Here is a 17,888-nt window from a genome sequence, read left to right as displayed (position 1 = left end):
ATCGCGCGATTAATCTTCCCGAGTACCCCCGAATCAATATAAGAATCGCCACGATCTGACGGGCGGATCAAAAGTTATCGTCGAAACGATATTTGTGCACCAAGGGTAGCTCACGGCCAGTAAACACCTTCCGACCGGATTCATGACTCGCATCCACTAGTACACTCATCCGCTATAGCCTGTACGTCACTGAATCTAAACAAACCCCCGCTATAATTTGACCGCAAATGAAATGTCAGAACGAATTCCGTTTATCGAATCAAACGACACTATCACCCCGCCATAATAAAGACCGGACGTCTTTGAATTCACCATCCGGAAGAAAATAAAAAGATCCGAACCGAAACGTAGGAGGCGACGCACTAAACGTGCGTTTCAGTTCGCATCGATGTTCCAGAACCGAAAGATTGTTCGAAAAAAGTGGTAGATAGCCGAAAAAAGTGACAGGGGTGCAACACGAGGACTTCCCAGGAGGTCACCCATCCTAGTACTACTCTCGCCCAAGCACGCTTAACTTCGGAGTTCTGATGGGATCCAGTGCATTTGTGCTGGTATGATCGCACCCAGCATGCCTCTCCATTGTCAAAGTAATAAAGAGTTTCCACTCGCATTGTCGTACGAAGTCCGTTTAAATGAAAGTGCGAAAAAATCCTACTAGATGACACCGGATGGACGATCCGAGCATGTCGGAAAGCCGGATGACCGCCAGGGCTGTCATCGCACGATTAATCTTCCCGAGTACCCCCGAATCAATATAAGAATCGCCACGATCTGACGGGCGGATCAAAAGTTATCGTCGGAATGATATTTGTGCACCAAGGTAGCTCACGGCCAGTAAACACCTTCCGACCGGATTCATGACTTTCATCCACTAGTACACTCATCCGCTATAGCTTGTACGTCACTGAATCTAAACAAACCCCCGCTATAATTTGACCGCAAATGAAATGTCAGAACGAATTCCGTTTATCGAATCAAACGACACTATCACCCCGCCATAATAAAGACCGGACGTCTTTGAATTCACCATCCGGAAGAAAATAAAAAGATCCGAACCGAAACGTAGGAGGCGACGCACTAAACGTGCGTTTCAGTTCGCATCGATGTTCCAGAACCGAAAGATTGTTCGAAAAAAGTGGTAGATAGCCGAAAAAAGTGACAGGGGTGCAACACGAGGACTTCCCAGGAGGTCACCCATCCTAGTACTACTCTCGCCCAAGCACGCTTAACTTCGGAGTTCTGATGGGATCCAGTGCATTTGTGCTGGTATGATCGCACCCAGCATGCCTCTCCATTGTCAAAGTAATAAAGAGTTTCCACTCGCATTGTCGTACGAAGTCCGTTTAAATGAAAGTGCGAAAAAATCCTGCTAGATGACACCGGATGGACGATCCGAGCATGTCGGAAAGCCGGATAACCGCCAGGGCTGTCATCGCGCGATGAATCTTCCCGAGTACCCCCGAATCAATATAAGAATCGCCACGATCTGACGGGCGGATCAAAAGTTATCGTCGGAACGATATTTGTGCACCAAGGGTAGCTCACGGCCAGTAAACACCTTCCGACCGGATTCATGACTCGCATCCACTAGTACACTCATCCGCTATAGCCTGTACGTCACTGAATCTGAACAAACCCCCGCTATAATTTGACCGCAAATGAAATGTCAGAACGAATTCCGTTTATCGAATCAAACGACACTATCACCCCGCCATAATAAAGACCGGACGTCTTTGAATTCACCATCCGGAAGAAAATAAAAAGATCCGAACCGAAACGTAGGAGGCGACGCACTAAACGTGCGTTTCAGTTCGCATCGATGTTCCAGAACCGAAAGATTGTTCGAAAAAAGTGGTAGATAGCCGAAAAAAGTGACAGGGGTGCAACACGAGGACTTCCCAGGAGGTCACCCATCCTAGTACTACTCTCGCCCAAGCACGCTTAACTTCGGAGTTCTGATGGGATCCAGTGCATTTGTGCTGGTATGATCGCACCCAGCATGCCTCTCCATTGTCAAAGTAATAAAGAGTTTCCACTCGCATTGTCGTACGAAGTCCGTTTAAATGAAAGTGCGAAAAAATTCTGCTAGATGACACCGGATGGACGATCCGAGCATGTCGGAAAGCCGGATTCCCGCCAGGGCTGTCATCGCGCGATTAATCTTCCCGAGTACCCCCGAATCAATATAAGAATCGCCACGATCTGACGGGCGGATCAAAAGTTATCGTCGAAACGATATTTGTGCACCAAGGGTAGCTCACGGCCAGTAAACACCTTCCGACCGGATTCATGACTCGCATCCACTAGTACACTCATCCGCTATAGCATGTACGTCACTGAATCTGAACAAACCCCCGCTATAATTTGACCGCAAAAGAAATGTCAGAACAAATTCCGTTTATCGAATCAAACGACACTATCACCCCGCCATAATAAAGACCGGACGTCTTTGAATTCACCATCCGGAAGAAAATAAAAAGATCCGTACCGAAACGTAGGAGGCGACGCACTAAACGTGCGTTTCAGTTCGCATCGATGTTCCAGAACCGAAAGATTGTTCGAAAAAAGTGGTAGATAGCCGAAAAAAGTGACAGGGGTGCAACACGAGGACTTCCCAGGAGGTCACCCATCCTAGTACTACTCTCGCCCAAGCACGCTTAACTTCGGAGTTCTGATGGGATCCAGTGCATTTGTGCTGGTATGATCGCACCCAGCATGCCTCTCCATTGTCAAAGTAATAAAGAGTTTCCACTCGCATTGTCGTACGAAGTCCGTTTAAATGAAAGTGCGAAAAAATCCTGCTAGATGACACCGGATGGACGATCCGAGCATGTCGGAAAGCCGGATGACCGCCAGGGCTGTCATCGCGCGATTAATCTTCCCGAGTACCCCCGAATCAATATAAGAATCGCCACGATCTGACGGGCGGATCAAAAGTTATCGTCGGAACGATATTTGTGCACCAAGGGTAGCTCACGGCCAGTAAACACCTTCCGACCGGATTCATGACTCGCATCCACTAGTACACTCATCCGCTATAGCCTGTACGTCACTGAATCTAAACAAACCCCCGCTATAATTTGACCGCAAATGAAATGTCAGAACGAATTCCGTTTATCGAATCAAACAACACTATCACCCCGCCATAATAAAGACCGGACGTCTTCGAATTCACCATCCGGAAGAAAATAAAAAGATCCGAACCGAAACCTAGGAGGCGACGCACTAAACGTGCGTTTCAGTTCGCATCGATATTCCAGAACCGAAAGATTGTTCGAAAAAAGTGGTAGATAGCCGAAAAAAGTGACAGGGGTGCAACACGAGGACTTCCCAGGAGGTCACCCATCCTAGTACTACTCTCGCCCAAGCACGCTTAACTTTGGATTTCTGATGGGATCCAGTGCATTTGTGCTGGTATGATCGCACCCAGCATGCCTCTCCATTGTCAAAGTAATAAAGAGTTTCCACTCGCATTGTCGTACGAAGTCCGTTTAAATGAAAGTGCGAAAAAATCCTGCTAGATGACACCGGATGGACGATCCGAGCATGTCGGAAAGCCGGATGACCGCCAGGGCTGTCATCGCGCGATTAATCTTCCCGAGTACCCACGAATCAATATAAGAATCGCCACGATCTGACGGGCGGATCAAAAGTTATCTTCGGAACGATATTTGTGCACCAAGGGTAGCTCACGGCCAGTAAACACCTTCCGACCGGATTCATGACTTTCATCCACTAGTACACTCATCCGCTATAGCTTGTACGTCACTGAATCTAAACAAACCCCCGCTATAATTTGACCGCAAATGAAATGTCAGAACGAATTCCGTTTATCGAATAAAACGACACTATCACCCCGCCATAATAAAGACCGGACGTATTTGAATTCACTATCCGGCAGAAAAAAAAAAGATCCCAACCGAAACGTAGGAGGCGTCGCACTAAACGTGCGTTTCAGTTCGCATCGATGTTCCAGAACCGAAAGATTGTTCGAAAAAAGTGGTAGATAGCCGAAAAAAGTGACAGGGGTGCAACAGGAGGACTTCCCAGGAGGTCACCCATCCTAGTACTACTCTCGCCCAAGCACGCTTAACTTCGGAGTTCTGATGGGATCCAGTGCATTTGTGCTGGTATGATCGCACCAAGCATGCCTCTCCATTGTCAAAGTAATAAAGAGTTTCCACTCGCATTGTCGTACGAAGTCCGTTTAAATGAAAGTGCGAAAAAATCCTGCTAGATGACACCGGTTGGACGATCCGAGCATGTCGGGAAGCCGGATGACCGCCAGAGCTGTCATCGCGCGATGAATCTTCCCGATTACCCCCGAATCAATATAAGAATCGCCACGATCTGACGGGCGGATCAAAAGTTATCGTCGGAACGATATTTGTGCACCAAGGGTAGCTCACGGCCAGTAAACACCTTCCGACCGGATTCATGACTCGCATCCACTAGTACACTCATCCGCTATAGCCTGTACGTCACTGAATCTAAACAAACCCCCGCTATAATTTGACCGCAAATGAAATGTCAGAACGAATTCCGTTTATCGAATCAAACGACACTATCACCCCGCCATAATAAAGACCGGACATCTTCGAATTCACCATCCGGAAGAAAATAAAAAGATCCGAACCGAAACCTAGGAGGCGACGCACTAAACGTGCGTTTCAGTTCGCATCGATATTTCAGAACCGAAAGATTTTTCGAAAAAAGTGGTAGATAGCCGAAAAAAGTGACAGGGGTGCAACACGAGGACTTCCCAGGAGGTCACCCATCCTAGTACTACTCTCGCCCAAGCACGCTTAACTTCGGAGTTCTGATGGGATCCAGTGCATTTGTGCTGGTATGATCGCACCCTGAATGCCTATCCATTGTCAAAGTAATAAAGAGTTTCCACTCGCATTGTCGTACGAAGTCCGTTTAAATGAAAGTGCGAAAAAATCCTGCTAGATGCCATCGGATGGACGATCCGAGCATGTCGGGAAGCCGGATGACCGCCAGGGCTGTCATCGCGCGATGAATCTTCCCGATTACCCCCGAATCAATATAAGAATCGCCACGATCTGACGGGCGGATCAAAAGTTATCGTCGGAACGATATTTGTGCACCAAGGGTAGCTCACGGCCAGTAAACACCTTCCGACCGGATTCATGACTCGGATCCACTAGTACACTCATCCGCTATAGCCTGTACGTCACTGAATCTAAACAAACCCCCGCTATAATTTGACCGCAAATGAAATGTCAGAACGAATTCCGTTTATCGAATCAAACGACACTATCACCTCGCCATAATAAAGACCGGACGTCTTCGAATTCACCATCCGGAAGAAAATAAAAAGATCCGAACCAAAACCTAGGAGGCGACGCACTAAACGTGCGTTTCAGTTCGCTTCAATATTCCACAACCGAAAGATTGTTCGAAAAAAGTGGTAGATAGCCGAAAAAAGTGACAGGTGTGCAACACGAGGACTTCCCAGGAGGTCACCCATCCTAGTACTACTCTCGCCCAAGCACGCTTAACTTCGGAGTTCTGATGGGATCCAATGCATTTTTGGTGGTATGATCTCACCCAGCATGCCTCTCCATTGTCAAAGTAATAAAGAGTTTCGACTCGCATTGTCGTATAAAGTCCGTTTAAATGAAAGTGCGAAAAAATCCTGCTAGATGCCATCGGATGGACGATCCGAGCATGTCGGGAAGCCGGATGACCGCCAGGGCTGTCATCGCGCGATGAATCTTCCCGATTACCCCCGAATCAATATAAGAATCGCCACGATCTGACGGGCGGATCAAAAGTTATCGTCGGAACGATATTTGTGCACCAAGGGTAGCTCACGGCCAGTAAACACCTTCCGACCGGATTCATGACTCGCATCCACTAGTACACTCATCCGCTATAGCCTGTACGTCACTGAATCTAAACAAACCCCCGCTATAATTTGACCGCAAATGAAATGTCAGAACGAATTCCGTTTATCGAATCAAACGACACTATCACCCCGTCATAATAAAGACCGGACGTCTTCGAATTCACCATCCGGAAGAAAATAAAAAGATCCGAACCGAAACCTAGGAGGCGACGCACTAAACGTGCGTTTCAGTTCGCATCGATATTTCAGAACCGAAAGATTTTTCGAAAAAAGTGGTAGATGGCCGAAAAAAGTGACAGGGGTGCAACACGAGGACTTCCCAGGAGGTCACCCATCCTAGTACTACTCTCGCCCAAGCACGCTTAACTTCGGAGTTCTGATGGGATCCAGTGCATTTGTGCTGGTATGATCGCACCAAGCATGCCTCTCCATTGTCAAAGTAATAAAGAGTTTCCACTCGCATTGTCGTACGAAGTCCGTTTAAATGAAAGTGCGAAAAAATCCTGCTAGATGACACCGGATGGACGATCCGAGCATGTCGGGAAGCCGGATGACCGCCAGAGCTGTCATCGCGCGATGAATCTTCCCGATTACCCCCGAATCAATATAAGAATCGCCACGATCTGACGGGCGGATCAAAAGTTATCGTCGGAACGATATTTGTGCACCAAGGGTAGCTCACGGCCAGTAAACACCTTCCGACCGGATTCATGACTCGCATCCACTAGTACACTCATCCGTTATAGCCTGTACGTCACTGAATCTAAACAAACCCCCGCTATAATTTGACCGCAAATAAAATGTCAGAACGAATTCCGTTTATCGAATCAAACGACACTATCACCCCGCCGTAATAAAGACCGGAGGTATTTGAATTCACCATCCGGAAGAAAATAAAAAGATCCGAACCGAAACGTAGGAGGCGTCGCAATAAACGTGCGTTTCAGTTCGCATCGATGTTCCAGAACCGAAAGATTGTTCGAAAAAAGTGGTAGATAGCCGAAAAAAGTGACAGGGGTGCAACACGAGGACTTCCCAGGAGGTCACCCATCCTAGTACTACTCTCGCCCAAGCACGCTTAACTTCGGAGTTCTGATGGGATCCAGTGCATTTGTGCTGGTATGATCGGACCCAGCATGCTTCTCCATTGTCAAAGTAATAAAGAGTTTCCACTCGCATTGTCGTACGAAGTCCGTTTAAATGAAAGTGCGAAAAAATCCTGCTAGATGACATCGGATGGACGATCCGAGCATGTCGGGAAGCCGGATGACTGCCAGGGCTGTCAACGCGCGATGAATCTTCCCGATTACCCCCGAATCAATATAAGAATCGCCACGATCTGACGGGCGGATCAAAAGTTATCGTCGGAACGATATTTGTGCACCAAGGGTAGCTCACGGCCAGTAAACACCTTCCGACCGGATTCATGACTCGCATCCACTAGTACACTCATCCGCTATAGCCTGTACGTCACTGAATCTAAACAAACCCCCGCTATAATTTGACCGCAAATGAAATGTCAGAACGAATTCCGTTTATCGAATCAAACGACACTATCACCCCGCCATAATAAAGACCGGACGTCTTCGAATTCACCATCCGGAAGAAAATAAAAAGATCCGAACCGAAACCTAGGAGGCGACGCACTAAACGTGCGTTTCAGTTCGCATCGATATTTCAGAACCGAAAGATTTTTTGAAAAAAGTGGTAGATGGCCGAAAAAAGTGACAGGGGTGCAACACGAGGACTTCCCAGGAGGTAACCCATCCTAGTACTACTCTCGCCCAAGCACGCTTAACTTCGGAGTTCTGATGGGATCCAGTGCATTTGTGCTGGTATGATCGCACCCAGCATGCCTCTCCATTGTCAAAGTAATAAAGAGTTTCCACTCGCATTGTCGTACGAAGTCCGTTTAAATGAAAGTGCGAAAAAATCCTGCTAGATGACATCGGATGGACGATCCGAGCATGTCGGGAAGCCGGATGACCGCCAGGGCTGTCATCGCGCGATGAATCTTCCCGATTACCCCCGAATCAATAGAAGAATCGCCACGATCTGACGAGCGGATCAAAAGTTATCGTCGGAACGATATTTGTGCACCAAGGGTAGCTCACGGCCAGTAAACACCTTCCGACCGGATTCATGACTCGCATCAACTAGTACACTCATCCGCTATAGCCTGTACGTCACTGAATCTAAACAAACCCCCGCTATAATTTGACCGCAAATGAAATGTCAGAACGAATTCCGTTTATCGAATCAAACGACACTATCACCCCGCCATAATAAAGACCGGACGTATTTGAATTCACTATCCGGCAGAAAATAAAAAGATCCCAACCGAAACGTAGGAGGCGTCGCACTAAACGTGCGTTTCAGTTCGCATCGATGTTCCAGAACCGAAAGATTGTTCGAAAAAAGTGGTAGATAGCCGAAAAAAGTGACAGGGGTGCAACACGAGGACTTCCCAGGAGGTCACCCATCCTAGTACTACTCTCGCCCAAGCACGCTTAACTTCGGAGTTCTGATGGGATCCAGTGCATTTGTGCTGGTATGATCGCACCCAGCATGCCTCTCCATTGTCAAAGTAATAAAGAGTTTCCACTCGCATTGTCGTACGAAGTCCGTTTAAATGAAAGTGCGAAAAAATCCTGCTAGATGACACCGGATGGACGATCCGAGCATGTCGGAAAGCCGGATGACCGCCAAGGCTGTCATCGCGCGATTAATCTTCCCGAGTACCCCCGAATCAATATAAGAATCGTCACGATCTGACGGGCGGATCAAAAGTTATCGTCGAAACGATATTTGTGCACCAAGGGTAGCTCACGGCCAGTAAACACCTTCCGACCGGATTCATGACTCGCATCCACTAGTACACTCATCCGCTATAGCCTGTACGTCACTGAATCTGAACAAACCCCCGCTATAATTTGACCGCAAATGAAATGTCAGAACGAATTCCGTTTATCGAATCAAACGACACTATCACCCCGCCATAATAAAGACCGGATGTCTTTGAATTCACCATCCGGAAGAAAATAAAAAGATCCGTACCGAAACGTAGGAGGCGACGCACTAAACGTGCGTTTCAGGTCGCATCGATGTTCCAGAACCGAAAGATTGTTCGAAAAAAGTGACAGGGGTGCAACACGAGGACTTCCCAGGAGGTCACCCATCCTAGTACTACTCTCGCCCAAGCACGCTTAACTTCGGAGTTCTGATGGGATCCAGTGCATTTGTGCTGGTATGATCGCACCCAGCATGCCTCTCCATTGTCAAAGTAATAAAGAGTTTCCACTCGCATTGTCGTACGAAGTCCGTTTAAATGAAAGTGCGAAAAAATCCTGCTAGATGACACCGGATGGACGATCCGAGAATGTCGGAAAGCCGGATGACCGCCAAGGCTGTCATCGCGCGATTAATCTTCCCGAGTACCCCCGAATCAATATAAGAATCGCCACGATCTGACGGGCGGATCAAAAGTTATCGTCGGAACGATATTTGTGCACCAAGGGTAGCTCACGGCCAGTAAACACCTTCCGACCGGATTCATGACTCGCATCCACTAGTACACTCATCCGCTATAGCCTGTACGTCACTGAATCTAAACAAACCCCCGCTATAATTTGACCGCAAATGAAATGTCAGAACGAATTCCGTTTATCGAATCAAACGACACTATCACCCCGCCATAATAAAGACCGGACATCTTCGAATTCACCATCCGGAAGAAAATAAAAAGATCCGAACCGAAACCTAGGAGGCGACGCACTAAACGTGCGTTTCAGTTCGCATCGATATTTCAGAACCGAAAGATTTTTCGAAAAAAGTGGTAGATAGCCGAAAAAAGTGACAGGGGTGCAACACGAGGACTTCCCAGGAGGTCACCCATCCTAGTACTACTCTCGCCCAAGCACGCTTAACTTCGGAGTTCTGATGGGATCCAGTGCATTTGTGCTGGTATGATCGCACCCTGCATGCCTATCCATTGTCAAAGTAATAAAGAGTTTCCACTCGCATTGTCGTACGAAGTCCGTTTAAATGAAAGTGCGAAAAAATCCTGCTAGATAACATCGGATGGACGATCCGAGCATGTCGGGAAGCCGGATGACCGCCAGGGCTGTCATCGCGCGATGAATCTTCCCGATTACCCCCGAATCAATATAAGAATCGCCACGATCTGACGGGCGGATCAAAAGTTATCGTCGGAACGATATTTGTGCACCATGGGTAGCTCACGGCCAGTAAACACCTTCCGACCGGATTCATGACTCGCATCCACTAGTACACTCATCCGTTATAGCCTGTACGTCACTGAATCTAAAAAAACCCCCGCTATAATTTGACCGCAAATAAAATGTCAGAACGAATTCCGTTTATCGAATCAAACGACACTATCACCCCGCCGTAATAAAGACCGGAGGTATTTGAATTCACCATCCGGAAGAAAATAAAAAGATCCGAACCGAAACGTAGGAGGCGTCGCAATAAACGTGCGTTTCAGTTCGCATCGATGTTCCAGAACCGAAAGATTGTTCGAAAAAAGTGGTAGATAGCCGAAAAAAGTGACAGGGGTGCAACACGGGGACTTCCCAGGAGGTCACCCATCCTAGTACTACTCTCGCCCAAGCACGCTTAACTTCGGAGTTCTGATGGGATCCAGTGCATTTGTGCTGGTATGATCGGACCCAGCATGCTTCTCCATTGTCAAAGTAATAAAGAGTTTCCACTCGCATTGTCGTACGAAGTCCGTTTAAATGAAAGTGCGAAAAAATCCTGCTAGATGACATCGGATGGACGATCCGAGCATGTCGGGAAGCCGGATGACCGCCAAGGCGGTCAACGCGCGATGAATCTTCCCGATTACCCCCGAATCAATATAAGAATCGCCACGATCTGACGGGCGGATCAAAAGTTATCGTCGGAACGATATTTGTGCACCAAGGGTAGCTCACGGCCAGTAAACACCTTCCGACCGGATTCATGACTCGCATCCACTAGTACACTCATCCGCTATAGCCTGTACGTCACTGAATCTAAACAAACCCCCGCTATAATTTGACCGCAAATGAAATGTCAGAACGAATTCCGTTTATCGAATCAAACGACACTATCACCCCGCCATAATAAAGACCGGACGTCTTCGAATTCACCATCCGGCAGAAAATAAAAAGATCCCAACCGAAACGTAGGAGGCGTCGCACTAAACGTGCGTTTCAGTTCGCATCGATGTTCCAGAACCGAAAGATTGTTCGAAAAAAGTGGTAGATGGCCGAAAAAAGTGACAGGGGTGCAACACGAGGACTTCCCAGGAGGTCACCCATCCTAGTACTACTCTCGCCCAAGCACGCTTAACTTCGGAGTTCTGATGGGATCCAGTGCATTTGTGCTGGTATGATCGCACCCAGCATGCCTCTCCATTGTCAAAGTAATAAAGAGTTTCCACTCGCATTGTCGTACGAAGTCCGTTTAAATGAAAGTGCGAAAAAATCCTGCTAGATGACATCGGATGGACGATCCGAGCATGTCGGGAAGCCGGATGACCGCCAGGGCTGTCATCGCGCGATGAATCTTCCCGATTACCCCCGAATCAATAGAAGAATCGCCACGATCTGACGGGCGGATCAAAAGTTATCGTCGGAACGATATTTGTGCACCAAGGGTAGCTCACGGCCAGTAAACACCTTCCGACCGGATTCATGACTCGCATCCACTAGTACACTCATCCGCTATAGCCTGTACGTCACTGAATCTAAACAAACCCCCGCTATAATTTGACCGCAAATGAAATGTCAGAACGAATTCCGTTTATCGAATCAAACGACACTATCACCCCGCCATAATAAAGACCGGACGTATTTGAATTCACTATCCGGCAGAAAATAAAAAGATCCCAACCGAAACGTAGGAGGCGTCGCACTAAACGTGCGTTTCAGTTCGCATCGATGTTCCAGAACCGAAAGATTGTTCGAAAAAAGTGGTAGATAGCCGAAAAAAGTGACAGGGGTGCAACACGAGGACTTCCCAGGAGGTCACCCATCCTAGTACTACTCTCGCCCAAGCACGCTTAACTTCGGAGTTCTGATGGGATCCAGTGCATTTGTGCTGGTATGATCGCACCCAGCATGCCTCTCCATTGTCAAAGTAATAAAGAGTTTCCACTCGCATTGTCGTACGAAGTCCGTTTAAATGAAAGTGCGAAAAAATCCTGCTAGATGACACCGGATGGACGATCCGAGCATGTCGGAAAGCCGGATGACCGCCAAGGCTGTCATCGCGCGATTAATCTTCCCGAGTACCCCCGAATCAATATAAGAATCGCCACGATCTGACGGGCGGATCAAAAGTTATCGTCGAAACGATATTTGTGCACCAAGGGTAGCTCACGGCCAGTAAACACCTTCCGACCGGATTCATGACTCGCATCCACTAGTACACTCATCCGCTATAGCCTGTACGTCACTGAATCTGAACAAACCCCCGCTATAATTTGACCGCAAATGAAATGTCAGAACGAATTCCGTTTATCGAATCAAACGACACTATCACCCCGCCATAATAAAGACCGGACGTCTTTGAATTCACCATCCGGAAGAAAATAAAAAGATCCGTACCGAAACGTAGGAGGCGACGCACTAAACGTGCGTTTCAGGTCGCATCGATGTTCCAGAACCGAAAGATTGTTCGAAAAAAGTGACAGGGGTGCAACACGAGGACTTCCCAGGAGGTCACCCATCCTAGTACTACTCTCGCCCAAGCACGCTTAACTTCGGAGTTCTGATGGGATCCAGTGCATTTGTGCTGGTATGATCGCACCCAGCATGCCTCTCCATTGTCAAAGTAATAAAGAGTTTCCACTCGCATTGTCGTACGAAGTCCGTTTAAATGAAAGTGCGAAAAAATCCTGCTAGATGACACCGGATGGACGATCCGAGCATGTCGGAAAGCCGGATGACTGCCAGGGCTGTCATCGCGCGAATAATCTTCCCGAGTACCCCCGAATCAATATAAGAATCGCCACAATCTGACGGGCGGATCAAAAGTTATCGTCGAAACGATATTTGTGCACCAAGGGTAGCTCACGGCCAGTAAACACCTTCCGACCGGATTCATGACTCGCATCCACTAGTACACTCATCCGCTATAGCCTGTACGTCACTGAATCTGAACAAACCCCCGCTATAATTTGACCGCAAATGAAATGTCAGAACGAATTCCGTTTATCGAATCAAACGACACTATCACCCCGCCATAATAAAGACCGGACGTCTTTGAATTCACCATCCGGAAGAAAATAAAAAGATCCGTACCGAAACGTAGGAGGCGACGCACTAAACGTGCGTTTCAGGTCGTATCGATGTTCCAGAACCGAAAGATTGTTCGAAAAAAGTGACAGGGGTGCAACACGAGGACTTCCCAGGAGGTCACCCATCCTAGTACTACTCTCGCCCAAGCACGCTTAACTTCGGAGTTCTGATGGGATCCAGTGCATTTGTGCTGGTATGATCGCACCCAGCATGCCTCTCCATTGTCAAAGTAATAAAGAGTTTCCACTCGCATTGTCGTACGAAGTCCGTTTAAATGAAAGTGCGAAAAAATCCTGCTAGATGACACCGGATGGACGATCCGAGCATGTCGGAATGCCGGATGACCGCCAAGGCTGTCATCGCGCGATTAATCTTCCCGAGTACCCCCGAATCAATATAAGAATCGCCACGATCTGACGGGCGGATCAAAAGTTATCGTCGGAACGATATTTGTGCACCAAGGGTAGCTCACGGCCAGTAAACACCTTCCGACCGGATTCATGACTTTCATCCACTAGTACACTCATCCGCTATAGCTTGTACGTCACTGAATCTAAACAAACCCCCGCTATAATTTGACCGCAAATGAAATGTCAGAACGAATTCCGTTTATCGAATCAAACGACACTATCACCCCGCCATAATAAAGACCGGACGTATTTGAATTCACTATCCGGCAGAAAATAAAAAGATCCCAACCGAAACGTAGGAGGCGTCGCACTAAACGTGCGTTTCAGTTCGCATCGATGTTCCAGAACCGAAAGATTGTTCGAAAAAAGTGGTAGATAGCCGAAAAAAGTGACAGGGGTGCAACATGAGGACTTCCCAGGAGGTCACCCATCCTAGTACTACTCTCGCCCAAGCACGCTTAACTTCGGAGTTCTGATGGGATCCAGTGCATTTGTGCTGGTATGATCGCACCAAGCATGCCTCTCCATTGTCAAAGTAATAAAGAGTTTCCACTCGCATTGTCGTACGAAGTCCGTTTAAATGAAAGTGCGAAAAAATCCTGCTAGATGACACCGGATGGACGATCCGAGCATGTCGGGAAGCCGGATGACCGCTAGAGCTGTCATCGCGCGATGAATCTTCCCGATTACCCCCGAATCAATATAAGAATCGCCACGATCTGACGGGCGGATCAAAAGTTATCGTCGGAACGATATTTGTGCACCAAGGGTAGCTCACGGCCAGTAAACACCTTCCGACCGGATTCATGACTCGCATCCACTAGTACACTCATCCGCTATAGCCTGTACGTCACTGAATCTAAACAAACCCCCGCTATAATTTGACCGCAAATGAAATGTCAGAACGAATTCCGTTTATCGAATCAAACGACACTATCACCCCGCCATAATAAAGACCGGACGTATTTGAATTCACTATCCGGCAGAAAATAAAAAGATCCCAACCGAAACGTAGGAGGCGTCGCACTAAACGTGCGTTTCAGTTCGCATCGATGTTCCAGAACCGAAAGATTGTTCGAAAAAAGTGGTAGATGGCCGAAAAAAGTGACAGGGGTGCAACACGAGGACTTCCCAGGAGGTCACCCATCCTAGTACTACTCTCGCCCAAGCACGCTTAACTTCGGAGTTCTGATGGGATCCAGTGCATTTGTGCTGGTATGATCGCACCCAGCATGCCTCTCCATTGTCAAAGTAATAAAGAGTTTCCACTCGCATTGTCGTACGAAGTCCGTTTAAATGAAAGTGCGAAAAAATCCTGCTAGATGACATCGGATGGACGATCCGAGCATGTCGGGAAGCCGGATGACCGCCAGGGCTGTCATCGCGCGATGAATCTTCCCGATTACCCCCGAATCAATAGAAGAATCGCCACGATCTGACGGGCGGATCAAAAGTTATCGTCGGAACGATATTTGTGCACCAAGGGTAGCTCACGGCCAGTAAACACCTTCCGACCGGATTCATGACTCGCATCCACTAGTACACTCATCCGCTATAGCCTGTACGTCACTGAATCTAAACAAACCCCCGCTATAATTTGACCGCAAATGAAATGTCAGAACGAATTCCGTTTATCGAATCAAACGACACTATCACCCCGCCATAATAAAGACCGGACGTATTTGAATTCACTATCCGGCAGAAAATAAAAAGATCCCAACCGAAACGTAGGAGGCGTCGCACTAAACGTGCGTTTCAGTTCGCATCGATGTTCCAGAACCGAAAGATTGTTCGAAAAAAGTGGTAGATAGCCGAAAAAAGTGACAGGGGTGCAACACGAGGACTTCCCAGGAGGTCACCCATCCTAGTACTACTCTCGCCCAAGCACGCTTAACTTCGGAGTTCTGATGGGATCCAGTGCATTTGTGCTGGTATGATCGCACCCAGCATGCCTCTCCATTGTCAAAGTAATAAAGAGTTTCCACTCGCATTGTCGTACGAAGTCCGTTTAAATGAAAGTGCGAAAAAATCCTGCTAGATGACACCGGATGGACGATCCGAGCATGTCGGAAAGCCGGATGACCGCCAGGGCTGTCATCGCGCGATTAATCTTCCCGAGTACCCCCGAATCAATATAAGAATCGCCACGATCTGACGGGCGGATCAAAAGTTATCGTCGAAACGATATTTGTGCACCAAGGGTAGCTCACGGCCAGTAAACACCTTCCGACCGGATTCATGACTCGCATCCACTAGTACACTCATCCGCTATAGCCTGTACGTCACTGAATCTGAACAAACCCCCGCTATAATTTGACCGCAAATGAAATGTCAGAACGAATTCCGTTTATCGAATCAAACGACACTATCACCCCGCCATAATAAAGACCGGACGTCTTTGAATTCACCATCCGGAAGAAAATAAAAAGATCCGTACCGAAACGTAGGAGGCGACGCACTAAACGTGCGTTTCAGGTCGCATCGATGTTCCAGAACCGAAAGATTGTTCGAAAAAAGTGACAGGGGTGCAACACGAGGACTTCCCAGGAGGTCACCCATCCTAGTACTACTCTCGCCCAAGCACGCTTAACTTCGGAGTTCTGATGGGATCCAGTGCATTTGTGCTGGTATGATCGCACCCAGCATGCCTCTCCATTGTCAAAGTAATAAAGAGTTTCCACTCGCATTGTCGTACGAAGTCCGTTTAAATGAAAGTGCGAAAAAATCCTGCTAGATGACACCGGATGGACGATCCGAGCATGTCGGAAAGCCGGATGACTGCCAGGGCTGTCATCGCGCGAATAATCTTCCCGAGTACCCCCGAATCAATATAAGAATCGCCACAATCTGACGGGCGGATCAAAAGTTATCGTCGAAACGATATTTGTGCACCAAGGGTAGCTCACGGCCAGTAAACACCTTCCGACCGGATTCATGACTCGCATCCACTAGTACACTCATCCGCTATAGCCTGTACGTCACTGAATCTGAACAAACCCCCGCTATAATTTGACCGCAAATGAAATGTCAGAACGAATTCCGTTTATCGAATCAAACGACACTATCACCCCGCCATAATAAAGACCGGACGTCTTTGAATTCACCATCCGGAAGAAAATAAAAAGATCCGTACCGAAACGTAGGAGGCGACGCACTAAACGTGCGTTTCAGGTCGTATCGATGTTCCAGAACCGAAAGATTGTTCGAAAAAAGTGACAGGGGTGCAACACGAGGACTTCCCAGGAGGTCACCCATCCTAGTACTACTCTCGCCCAAGCACGCTTAACTTCGGAGTTCTGATGGGATCCAGTGCATTTGTGCTGGTATGATCGCACCCAGCATGCCTCTCCATTGTCAAAGTAATAAAGAGTTTCCACTCGCATTGTCGTACGAAGTCCGTTTAAATGAAAGTGCGAAAAAATCCTGCTAGATGACACCGGATGGACGATCCGAGCATGTCGGAATGCCGGATGACCGCCAAGGCTGTCATCGCGCGATTAATCTTCCCGAGTACCCCCGAATCAATATAAGAATCGCCACGATCTGACGGGCGGATCAAAAGTTATCGTCGGAACGATATTTGTGCACCAAGGGTAGCTCACGGCCAGTAAACACCTTCCGACCGGATTCATGACTTTCATCCACTAGTACACTCATCCGCTATAGCTTGTACGTCACTGAATCTAAACAAACCCCCGCTATAATTTGACCGCAAATGAAATGTCAGAACGAATTCCGTTTATCGAATCAAACGACACTATCACCCCGCCATAATAAAGACCGGACGTATTTGAATTCACTATCCGGCAGAAAATAAAAAGATCCCAACCGAAACGTAGGAGGCGTCGCACTAAACGTGCGTTTCAGTTCGCATCGATGTTCCAGAACCGAAAGATTGTTCGAAAAAAGTGGTAGATAGCCGAAAAAAGTGACAGGGGTGCAACATGAGGACTTCCCAGGAGGTCACCCATCCTAGTACTACTCTCGCCCAAGCACGCTTAACTTCGGAGTTCTGATGGGATCCAGTGCATTTGTGCTGGTATGATCGCACCAAGCATGCCTCTCCATTGTCAAAGTAATAAAGAGTTTCCACTCGCATTGTCGTACGAAGTCCGTTTAAATGAAAGTGCGAAAAAATCCTGCTAGATGACACCGGATGGACGATCCGAGCATGTCGGGAAGCCGGATGACCGCTAGAGCTGTCATCGCGCGATGAATCTTCCCGATTACCCCCGAATCAATATAAGAATCGCCACGATCTGACGGGCGGATCAAAAGTTATCGTCGGAACGA

The 17,888-nt window shown here is 47.8% G+C and overlaps 25 non-coding genes across 25 annotated transcripts; all 25 read right to left on the bottom strand.

The window, feature by feature from the left end:
• Window positions 1–446: 446 nt before the first annotated feature.
• On the bottom strand, window positions 447–565 carry LOC143872629 (5S ribosomal RNA). Its single transcript, XR_013247369.1, has one exon. It is a non-coding gene; the product is annotated as a 5S ribosomal RNA (ribosomal RNA).
• A 596-nt stretch (window positions 566–1,161) lies between these two features.
• LOC143872628 (5S ribosomal RNA) lies at window positions 1,162–1,280 on the bottom strand. Its single transcript, XR_013247368.1, has one exon. It is a non-coding gene; the product is annotated as a 5S ribosomal RNA (ribosomal RNA).
• A 597-nt stretch (window positions 1,281–1,877) lies between these two features.
• LOC143872627 (5S ribosomal RNA) lies at window positions 1,878–1,996 on the bottom strand. Its single transcript, XR_013247367.1, has one exon. It is a non-coding gene; the product is annotated as a 5S ribosomal RNA (ribosomal RNA).
• A 597-nt stretch (window positions 1,997–2,593) lies between these two features.
• On the bottom strand, window positions 2,594–2,712 carry LOC143872625 (5S ribosomal RNA). The gene has a single exon (XR_013247366.1). It is a non-coding gene; the product is annotated as a 5S ribosomal RNA (ribosomal RNA).
• A 597-nt stretch (window positions 2,713–3,309) lies between these two features.
• LOC143873638 (5S ribosomal RNA) lies at window positions 3,310–3,428 on the bottom strand. The gene has a single exon (XR_013248340.1). It is a non-coding gene; the product is annotated as a 5S ribosomal RNA (ribosomal RNA).
• Window positions 3,429–4,025: 597 nt separating this feature from the next.
• LOC143874798 (5S ribosomal RNA) lies at window positions 4,026–4,144 on the bottom strand. Its single transcript, XR_013249468.1, has one exon. It is a non-coding gene; the product is annotated as a 5S ribosomal RNA (ribosomal RNA).
• Window positions 4,145–4,741: 597 nt separating this feature from the next.
• Window positions 4,742–4,860, bottom strand: LOC143872624 (5S ribosomal RNA). The gene has a single exon (XR_013247365.1). It is a non-coding gene; the product is annotated as a 5S ribosomal RNA (ribosomal RNA).
• A 597-nt stretch (window positions 4,861–5,457) lies between these two features.
• Window positions 5,458–5,576, bottom strand: LOC143875352 (5S ribosomal RNA). Its single transcript, XR_013250004.1, has one exon. It is a non-coding gene; the product is annotated as a 5S ribosomal RNA (ribosomal RNA).
• Window positions 5,577–6,173: 597 nt separating this feature from the next.
• Window positions 6,174–6,292, bottom strand: LOC143873333 (5S ribosomal RNA). The gene has a single exon (XR_013248047.1). It is a non-coding gene; the product is annotated as a 5S ribosomal RNA (ribosomal RNA).
• A 597-nt stretch (window positions 6,293–6,889) lies between these two features.
• On the bottom strand, window positions 6,890–7,008 carry LOC143874159 (5S ribosomal RNA). The gene has a single exon (XR_013248848.1). It is a non-coding gene; the product is annotated as a 5S ribosomal RNA (ribosomal RNA).
• Window positions 7,009–7,605: 597 nt separating this feature from the next.
• Window positions 7,606–7,724, bottom strand: LOC143873263 (5S ribosomal RNA). The gene has a single exon (XR_013247982.1). It is a non-coding gene; the product is annotated as a 5S ribosomal RNA (ribosomal RNA).
• A 597-nt stretch (window positions 7,725–8,321) lies between these two features.
• LOC143872623 (5S ribosomal RNA) lies at window positions 8,322–8,440 on the bottom strand. The gene has a single exon (XR_013247364.1). It is a non-coding gene; the product is annotated as a 5S ribosomal RNA (ribosomal RNA).
• A 577-nt stretch (window positions 8,441–9,017) lies between these two features.
• On the bottom strand, window positions 9,018–9,136 carry LOC143872622 (5S ribosomal RNA). The gene has a single exon (XR_013247363.1). It is a non-coding gene; the product is annotated as a 5S ribosomal RNA (ribosomal RNA).
• A 597-nt stretch (window positions 9,137–9,733) lies between these two features.
• LOC143872621 (5S ribosomal RNA) lies at window positions 9,734–9,852 on the bottom strand. Its single transcript, XR_013247362.1, has one exon. It is a non-coding gene; the product is annotated as a 5S ribosomal RNA (ribosomal RNA).
• A 597-nt stretch (window positions 9,853–10,449) lies between these two features.
• LOC143874463 (5S ribosomal RNA) lies at window positions 10,450–10,568 on the bottom strand. The gene has a single exon (XR_013249143.1). It is a non-coding gene; the product is annotated as a 5S ribosomal RNA (ribosomal RNA).
• A 597-nt stretch (window positions 10,569–11,165) lies between these two features.
• Window positions 11,166–11,284, bottom strand: LOC143872620 (5S ribosomal RNA). Its single transcript, XR_013247361.1, has one exon. It is a non-coding gene; the product is annotated as a 5S ribosomal RNA (ribosomal RNA).
• A 597-nt stretch (window positions 11,285–11,881) lies between these two features.
• On the bottom strand, window positions 11,882–12,000 carry LOC143872619 (5S ribosomal RNA). The gene has a single exon (XR_013247360.1). It is a non-coding gene; the product is annotated as a 5S ribosomal RNA (ribosomal RNA).
• Window positions 12,001–12,577: 577 nt separating this feature from the next.
• LOC143872617 (5S ribosomal RNA) lies at window positions 12,578–12,696 on the bottom strand. Its single transcript, XR_013247358.1, has one exon. It is a non-coding gene; the product is annotated as a 5S ribosomal RNA (ribosomal RNA).
• Window positions 12,697–13,273: 577 nt separating this feature from the next.
• LOC143872616 (5S ribosomal RNA) lies at window positions 13,274–13,392 on the bottom strand. The gene has a single exon (XR_013247357.1). It is a non-coding gene; the product is annotated as a 5S ribosomal RNA (ribosomal RNA).
• Window positions 13,393–13,989: 597 nt separating this feature from the next.
• On the bottom strand, window positions 13,990–14,108 carry LOC143874631 (5S ribosomal RNA). Its single transcript, XR_013249305.1, has one exon. It is a non-coding gene; the product is annotated as a 5S ribosomal RNA (ribosomal RNA).
• Window positions 14,109–14,705: 597 nt separating this feature from the next.
• On the bottom strand, window positions 14,706–14,824 carry LOC143872615 (5S ribosomal RNA). The gene has a single exon (XR_013247356.1). It is a non-coding gene; the product is annotated as a 5S ribosomal RNA (ribosomal RNA).
• Window positions 14,825–15,421: 597 nt separating this feature from the next.
• On the bottom strand, window positions 15,422–15,540 carry LOC143872614 (5S ribosomal RNA). The gene has a single exon (XR_013247355.1). It is a non-coding gene; the product is annotated as a 5S ribosomal RNA (ribosomal RNA).
• Window positions 15,541–16,117: 577 nt separating this feature from the next.
• On the bottom strand, window positions 16,118–16,236 carry LOC143872613 (5S ribosomal RNA). The gene has a single exon (XR_013247354.1). It is a non-coding gene; the product is annotated as a 5S ribosomal RNA (ribosomal RNA).
• Window positions 16,237–16,813: 577 nt separating this feature from the next.
• LOC143872612 (5S ribosomal RNA) lies at window positions 16,814–16,932 on the bottom strand. The gene has a single exon (XR_013247353.1). It is a non-coding gene; the product is annotated as a 5S ribosomal RNA (ribosomal RNA).
• A 597-nt stretch (window positions 16,933–17,529) lies between these two features.
• LOC143874629 (5S ribosomal RNA) lies at window positions 17,530–17,648 on the bottom strand. The gene has a single exon (XR_013249303.1). It is a non-coding gene; the product is annotated as a 5S ribosomal RNA (ribosomal RNA).
• Window positions 17,649–17,888: the final 240 nt, after the last annotated feature.

This window comes from Tasmannia lanceolata, unplaced genomic scaffold (genome assembly GCF_043159265.1).
Source record: "Tasmannia lanceolata isolate RefF3 unplaced genomic scaffold, GAP_Taslan_0.1 ptg000003l, whole genome shotgun sequence".
NCBI classification, from domain to species: domain Eukaryota; kingdom Viridiplantae; phylum Streptophyta; class Magnoliopsida; order Canellales; family Winteraceae; genus Tasmannia; species Tasmannia lanceolata.
This window is presented reverse-complemented; position numbering and strand designations above follow the sequence as displayed.